This window comes from Elephantulus edwardii, unplaced genomic scaffold (genome assembly GCF_000299155.1).
Source record: "Elephantulus edwardii isolate Elephantulus edwardi_28Jun2011 unplaced genomic scaffold, EleEdw1.0 scaffold00321, whole genome shotgun sequence".
Classification (NCBI taxonomy): domain Eukaryota; kingdom Metazoa; phylum Chordata; class Mammalia; order Macroscelidea; family Macroscelididae; genus Elephantulus; species Elephantulus edwardii.
Genome location: NW_006400071.1, coordinates 2,159,397 through 2,166,321, shown reverse-complemented (window position 1 = coordinate 2,166,321; position 6,925 = coordinate 2,159,397).

Below are 6,925 nucleotides of genomic sequence, written 5' to 3'. Positions count from 1 at the left end.
TGGACATGTTGTGAGGAGAGACCGGTCCTTAGAGAGGGACATCATGCTTGGGAGGGTGGACGGACAGCACAGGAGGGGAAAGCCCTCTCTGAGGTAGATTGATTCAGTGACTGGGATAATCAGGATGGGAGTGTCAGAGACAATGCAATTGGCACAGGACAGAGCAGAGTTTAGAGCTGTTGTACATAGGGTCACTATGAGTCACAAGCAACTCAACGGCACATAACAACAACAACAACAACCCTTAATATTCTTTTAAATACCTAAATCAATTGTTATACTGATACTGGCATAAAAATAGACATATGTACCAACATAATAGAAGTGAGAGTCCAGGAATAAACTCATACATTTATGGCTAAATGACTTTCAATACTGATGGCATAGCTTCCAATATCACAGAAACATGGACCCCTCCACATTATGACAGACCGGCAGGTGGGTGTTGGTCATATTTATTAACGTGACTAATGACAAACAGCGTAATTAAAACATGAACAATGAACTGGAATAGATACTTTGGCAATAAGCATATGAAAATACTCCCTAAACCGGTAGTCATTAACTTTACCCAAACCAGACACAATAGTGTTGTAAGTTGATTCTGACTCATGGCGTCACTCCATTGGATTCCCAAGGCTCTAACCTTTTATAAGAGGAGACTGCTGATCTTTCTCCTGTGGAAGACCTTGTAGATTTGAACTGTTGATCTTCTGCTTAACAGACAAGTGTGCACATTTGCGGTTGTTAAGTGGCATCGAGTTGTAGACGACTCAAAGTGACCCTATGAACAAAAGATTTGTACACTTTTATACCTTCTATCATTTCTCTAAGTTCATAGAGTTTCAGGAAGCAAGCTATTACAGAAGTGGATGCCACTCCTGTTTCCAAGCCTGTTTTAAATGGGGAGCTCCATCAAACACTGTCCACCATCACTAATCGTTATCGCATTTGACACATCAGTGTCACAGTGTTTAGCATCACAGCAACCATGAGTTACCTCGGTACAACAAATCAACAGATCAATGCTATACCACTTAACACACTATACCACCAATATTTCTTCATTAGTTATTGTGTTGTTAATATTATACGCTATGAAGTTGACTCTGGACTCATAGTGGCTCTGTGAACAACATCTCTGAACCTTGTCCTATATCCTTTGTCCTCCTCACCATCTCTGACACACTTGAGCCTATCGTTACATTCCCTATGGTCTTTCTTTTTATACTGACCCTCCACATTTCCAAGCATGATATCTTTCTTCAAGGTCTGGCTTGTTCTTACAATATGCCCAAGGTATGTGAGACTGTTTCAAAATCCTTGCTTCTATCTAAAGAGTTCCCTGATTTCACTTCCTCAAGGACATATCTATTTGTTCTTTTGGTAGTCAAAAGCATATTCAATATTCTTAGCTAACACCACAACTCAAAAGCATCAATTCTTCTTTTGTCACCTGTAGTCATTTTCCAACTTCCAGATGCACAGCAAGTAATTTAAAGCACCATGGCTTGGATAAGGCACACCTTAACCTTTAAACTGACAGTGTTGCTATTTAGCACTGTGGAGAGGTCCTTGACAATAGATTTTCACAAAACAAATTGTCTTTTTGATTTTATGACTGATGGTACCAGGGTATTGATTGTGGCTCCAAGTAAGACAAAATTGTTGACAATCTTTTCTCCATATACCATCACGCTGCCTATTGGCCTTATTGGCAGTGAGAAATATGAATAAAAATCACATCAAGCTACAACTTTAAATCCACTAGAACAGATACTATAAAAAACGAAAAGATTAAAACCAAGGATTAATTGATGAGGACATGAGGAAATTGAAAGGATTATTTATTATTAAAATCCTAAACAAACAACAAACAAAAATTCCCAGCCAAATCCATTGACATGAGTAGATTTCAATTCAGCAACTCCATCAGACACAATTATTGTTATTGTTGTTATGTGCTGTCGAGTTGCCTGGGACTCATAATGACCCTATGCACAGTAGCTTTGAATTCTGCCCTATCCTGAGTTGATCTCACTCTCTCCAACACACCTACTCCCACTACCCTGGTTATTGTGTCAAGCCATCTCATGAAGGAGCTTCTTCTCCTGTGCTATCCTTCCATCCTTCCAAGTATGATGTCCTTCTCCAAAGACTGGTCCCTTCTAGCCACATGACCAAAAGTATGTAAGACAGAGCTGCAAAATCCTTGTCTCCAAGGAGTAACTTGGTTTCGCTCTGTCCAGGAAAGACCTGTTTGTTCTCTTGGCAGTCCATGGTATGTGCAATACCCTTCTCTACCACCACAACTCTAGTGCCATTCCCAAGAAAGGTGATCCAACAGAATGTGGAAACTATTGAATGATATAATTAATATTACATGCAAGCAAAACACTGCTGATGATGATTCAAAAACAGCTAAAACAGTACATAGATAGGGAACTTCTAGAAGTTCAAACAGAATTTAGACCAGCCTGTGGCACCAGGGATATCATTGCTGATGTCAGGTGGATCCTGACTGAAAGCAGAGAACACCAGAAGAATGTCTAATTGTGCTTTATTGACTATGAAAATGTATTTGCCTGTGTAGATCATAACAAGTTGTGGATCACATTGAGAATATGAGAGTCCAAGAGCACTAACTTGTGTTCATGTGGAACCTATACCTAGACCAAGAGCCTCTTGTGTGAACAGAGCAAGGAAATACTGCATGGATTAAAATTGAGAAGGGAGTGCATCAAGGTTATATTCTCTCTATATACCTATTTTATCTCTTTGCTGAGTAAATTATCTGAGAAACTGGACTCTATGAAGAGGAGTGTGGGGTCAGGATTGAAGAGAGACTCATCAATAATCTGTGTTATGCAGATGACACAGTGTTGCTTGCTGAAAGTGAGGAGGGCTTGAAGTTCTTGTTCCAGAAGATTAAGGAATGCAGCCTTCAAAATGGATTACATCTCAATGTCAAGAAAACAACGATTCTTACCATTGGACCCACAGGTAACATTATGATGGATGGAAAGGAGATTGAAACTGTCAACAGCTTCATCTTGTTTGGATCCACAATTAACACCTTGGAATCAGCAGTCAGAAAATAAGGAAACACATTACACTTGGAAAATATACAGCTAGGGACCTATTAAAATTATTAAGGAGTCATGATTTTAGTTTGAGGACTAACTTGTGTATGATTTAGGCCATTGCTTTTGTAATCACTTGCAATGCACCTGAGAGCTAGACAGTGATTAAGGAAGACAGAAAAAAATCGAAACCTTTGAGCTGTGTGGTGTTGGAATAGAGCATTGAACATCCCACGGATACCCAAGAGTTATATGTTATATATCTTTTCTATGTCTTGGAGAGTTATACATCTTGTCTATGTCTTGGAGAGGATGCAGCCAGAGTGCTCTTTTGAGGCAAGAATGATGAGGCTTTGCCTCACATACTTTGGGCATGGTTCTAGAGGGGATATTCCTTGGAGAAAGGCATGATGCTGGGAAGAGTGTAGGGTCGACGAAGGAGAGGAAGACCCTCTACTCAGTCCTAGGGGGATTGATATGGTGACTGCCACAATGGGCTCTGTGTGTCAGAAGTGTGAGAATGGCACAGGATAGAGTAGGATTCAGATCTTTTGTTCTTAGGGTTGCTATTAGCTGTACTCAACTCAATGGCAACTAACAACAACTACAAAAAGAAGCACCGCAACCCAAAGGTATGGAGTCTTTTGTCATCCTTATTCATTTTCATTTTCTAGCTCACTGATGTATAGCAGGTAATTGCAAAGACAATTCACATGTAATTGCTTGGATGGGGTACAACTTAGTCTCGAGAATGACCTTGTTGCCCTTTAACACTCTAGAGGGGTCCCTGACAGCACATTTTCCTAATGTAATTCATCTTTTGATTTCCTGGCTGATGGTACTAAAAGTGTTGATTGAACAAGCTGTAATTGTTAACAACCTTAATCTCTTCTCCGTCTATCATGGTGCTGCCAATCAGCACAGTGGTGAGAATTTTTGTTTTCTTAGTGTTGAGCTTCAATCCATATTGAAGACTACAGTCCTTGGCCTTCTGCAGCAGTGGCTTCAGGTCCTCCTCTGTTTTGGCAAGCAAGGTTGTGTCATCTGCAGAACACAGGTTGTTGATGAGACTTTCTCCAATCCTGATGCCACATTCCTCTACATAAAGTCCAGCCTCCAGAATGATCTATAGTTTCCAAGGCTATAAATCTCCAGTAACACAGACTGCCACATCTTTCTCCCTCAAAGAAGCTGGTGGATTTGAATTCCTCACCTTTCAGTTAGTAGGTAAGTGTTTAACCACCGCTTTACTAAGGTTCCTCTATGTGTTACTAGTAAGAAAGTTAAATTACATGGAAACTATGGAAAATAGTTTGACTATTCTTTAAAAAATTTAATATAGAATTACTATATTATCCAGCAGCTTCCCTACTGGATATATATCCCGAGGATAGGTCTTCAAACAGGTACTTAAAAACATCTTTTTTTGAAACAGCACTCCTCACAATATCCAAAATGTGATATATACATTAAGAGATAAGTAGATGCTTTTAAATATACTACATACTTACAAATTATTTATTTTTCAAATTAACTGAGAATCTGGGCTCTATGAAGAGGAATGTGGCATCAGGATCAGAGGGACACACATCAATAATCTGAGGTATGCAAATAACACAACCGTGCTTATGAAAAGTGTGTACAACTTGAAGCACTTGTTGCAGAAGATCAAAGAATACAGCCTTAGCTAGGGATGGCATCTCAATGCCAAGAAAACAAAGATTCTTAACACTGGACCAAAAGGCAACATCATAATGGAAGAAGAAAAGATGGAAACTTTCAGCAACTTCATCTTACTTGGATCCACAATTGACACCCTTGATACCGCAAGTAGGAAATCAGGAGATGTTTTACACTGGGAAAGTCTGCAGTTAGGGACCTCTCCAAATGACTGAGGAATAATCGTGTCAGTTTCAGACCTAAGGTGCATCTGATTCAGGCCATGGTCTTTCTCTTGCTATGTGTCTGAGAGCTGGACAATTAATAAAGATGACAGAAGAAGAATTGATACCTTTGAGCTGTGGTGTTGGCGAAGAGCAGTGAATATCCTGTGGAATGACAAAAGAATTAACAGAAATGTCTTGCAGAGGGTGCAGACAGAGTAGTCTTTAGAGGTAGGGATGATGAAGCTTCGGGGTTGGGGGGAGACCGAGAAAGGTGGCTTAAATAATGTATACTGCATTGAAACATATGAGGGAGAAAACTGTTTAAAAGGGATATGTGGTATTTTTGTCATGACAGGAGTCCAGAGTGAAGGCTGCATAGTGGAGTGGACCTGAGGGGAGGGATTGTAAAACAATGAAAGAATTTTTCTATCACTTTTCCAAAATGGTAGTGTACTGGGCGGGGAGGGGGAGTTGGGAGGGGAGAAAGTGCAACAATGAATGAATGGAAACCCAAAGGCTCTGTAAATTTTCATTGAAATTAATAATAAATTTAAAAAACAAAAAATAAAATAAGAAAAAGAATGTTGCTGGTTGGGGGGAGGGGCTTTTCCTTGGAAAGGAACATGATGCTAGCAAAGATAGAAGGTCAGGGAAGGAGAGATCCTCAGCTGGGTGGATTGACACAGTGACTGCTACAATGAGCTGTAGTGTGTCAGGAAGTGTGGGGATGGCACAGGATAGGACAGGGTTTAGATCTGTTATTCATAGGGTCGCTACGGGTCATCCTTGACTTGATGGCACCTAACAACAATAACTACTTACTTACAATAAAATGTTGTTAGGTCCTAAAATGACGAAGTTCTAATATATGGTATAAAAAAGATGAATCTTGGGGTAAAAATCAACTAAGTCAAATAAGCCAGACACAAAAGGACAGGTTAGGAATGTCTGTTGTTGTTGCTGCCTTTTTTAAGATCAGAATTTACCAGGGATTGCAGACGAGGACAGTATAGTATTACTTCTCAGTGGGTACACGGTTTCTATTTAGGGTGGTAAAGTTTTGGGAATGGATAGTACTGATGGCTACACAGGATTGTGAATGTAATTAATGTTATTGAATTGTACAGTTAAACATGGTTAAAATGGAAAATTTTATGTTATCTATTTTACTGCAATAAAAATATATTCTAAATGTAAATAAGATGAAAAAGAGACAAACCAAAAATTGACAGAAGATGTCTGAAATTCAGTAGGAATTATTATACACAATACATAAGAAACTCCCTTAGTAATAAAAAAAGATAAATTAACCAATAAAATATTAATTCACCGGAGAGAACACAAAATTACCAATTAAAAATATGAAAAGATACTTTATCTCTCCAATATTCAAGGAATAAAAATTACAACTCCAGAGAGATCTCATTTCATCCCTCCTCTTTTAGCACATTTAGAAAGTGTAATAGCACTTGAGTATTGTGAGGATGTGGATGGATGAGACCTTTGATGCACTACAGTGGAAATGAAAGTTGTTTTCATGTATTTAGAGAACCCTATTGAAGTGTCCGTTAATAGCTGGAGATGCACATACTCAATTACCCAACCATTTCACTTATGGTTATCAATCATGAAAAACAAAACAAAACAAAACAAAAAACCAAAAAACCCAAAGGGAATAAAAGAAAAGAGGTTAGTTTAAAGGCAAAATAAAGGCATAGAAATGTTTCCAGTGGGAGAAATAACTATTGAAGTAAAAGCTGGTTTTTCTATAGTCTCTCCAGAGAAATTCCAAGCTAAGAGTCAACAAACACAAAGAGCTTGACGGGAATAAGGGGAAATAATCAGAGGAATTAATTAAAGACTCTTTTGGAACAGCTGCTGACATTGAACTTCCCTCTTGCTTCTTCTGTAAAGGCACATCTGGTGGCAACCGCTTTTGTCCCTGGGATAAAGCCC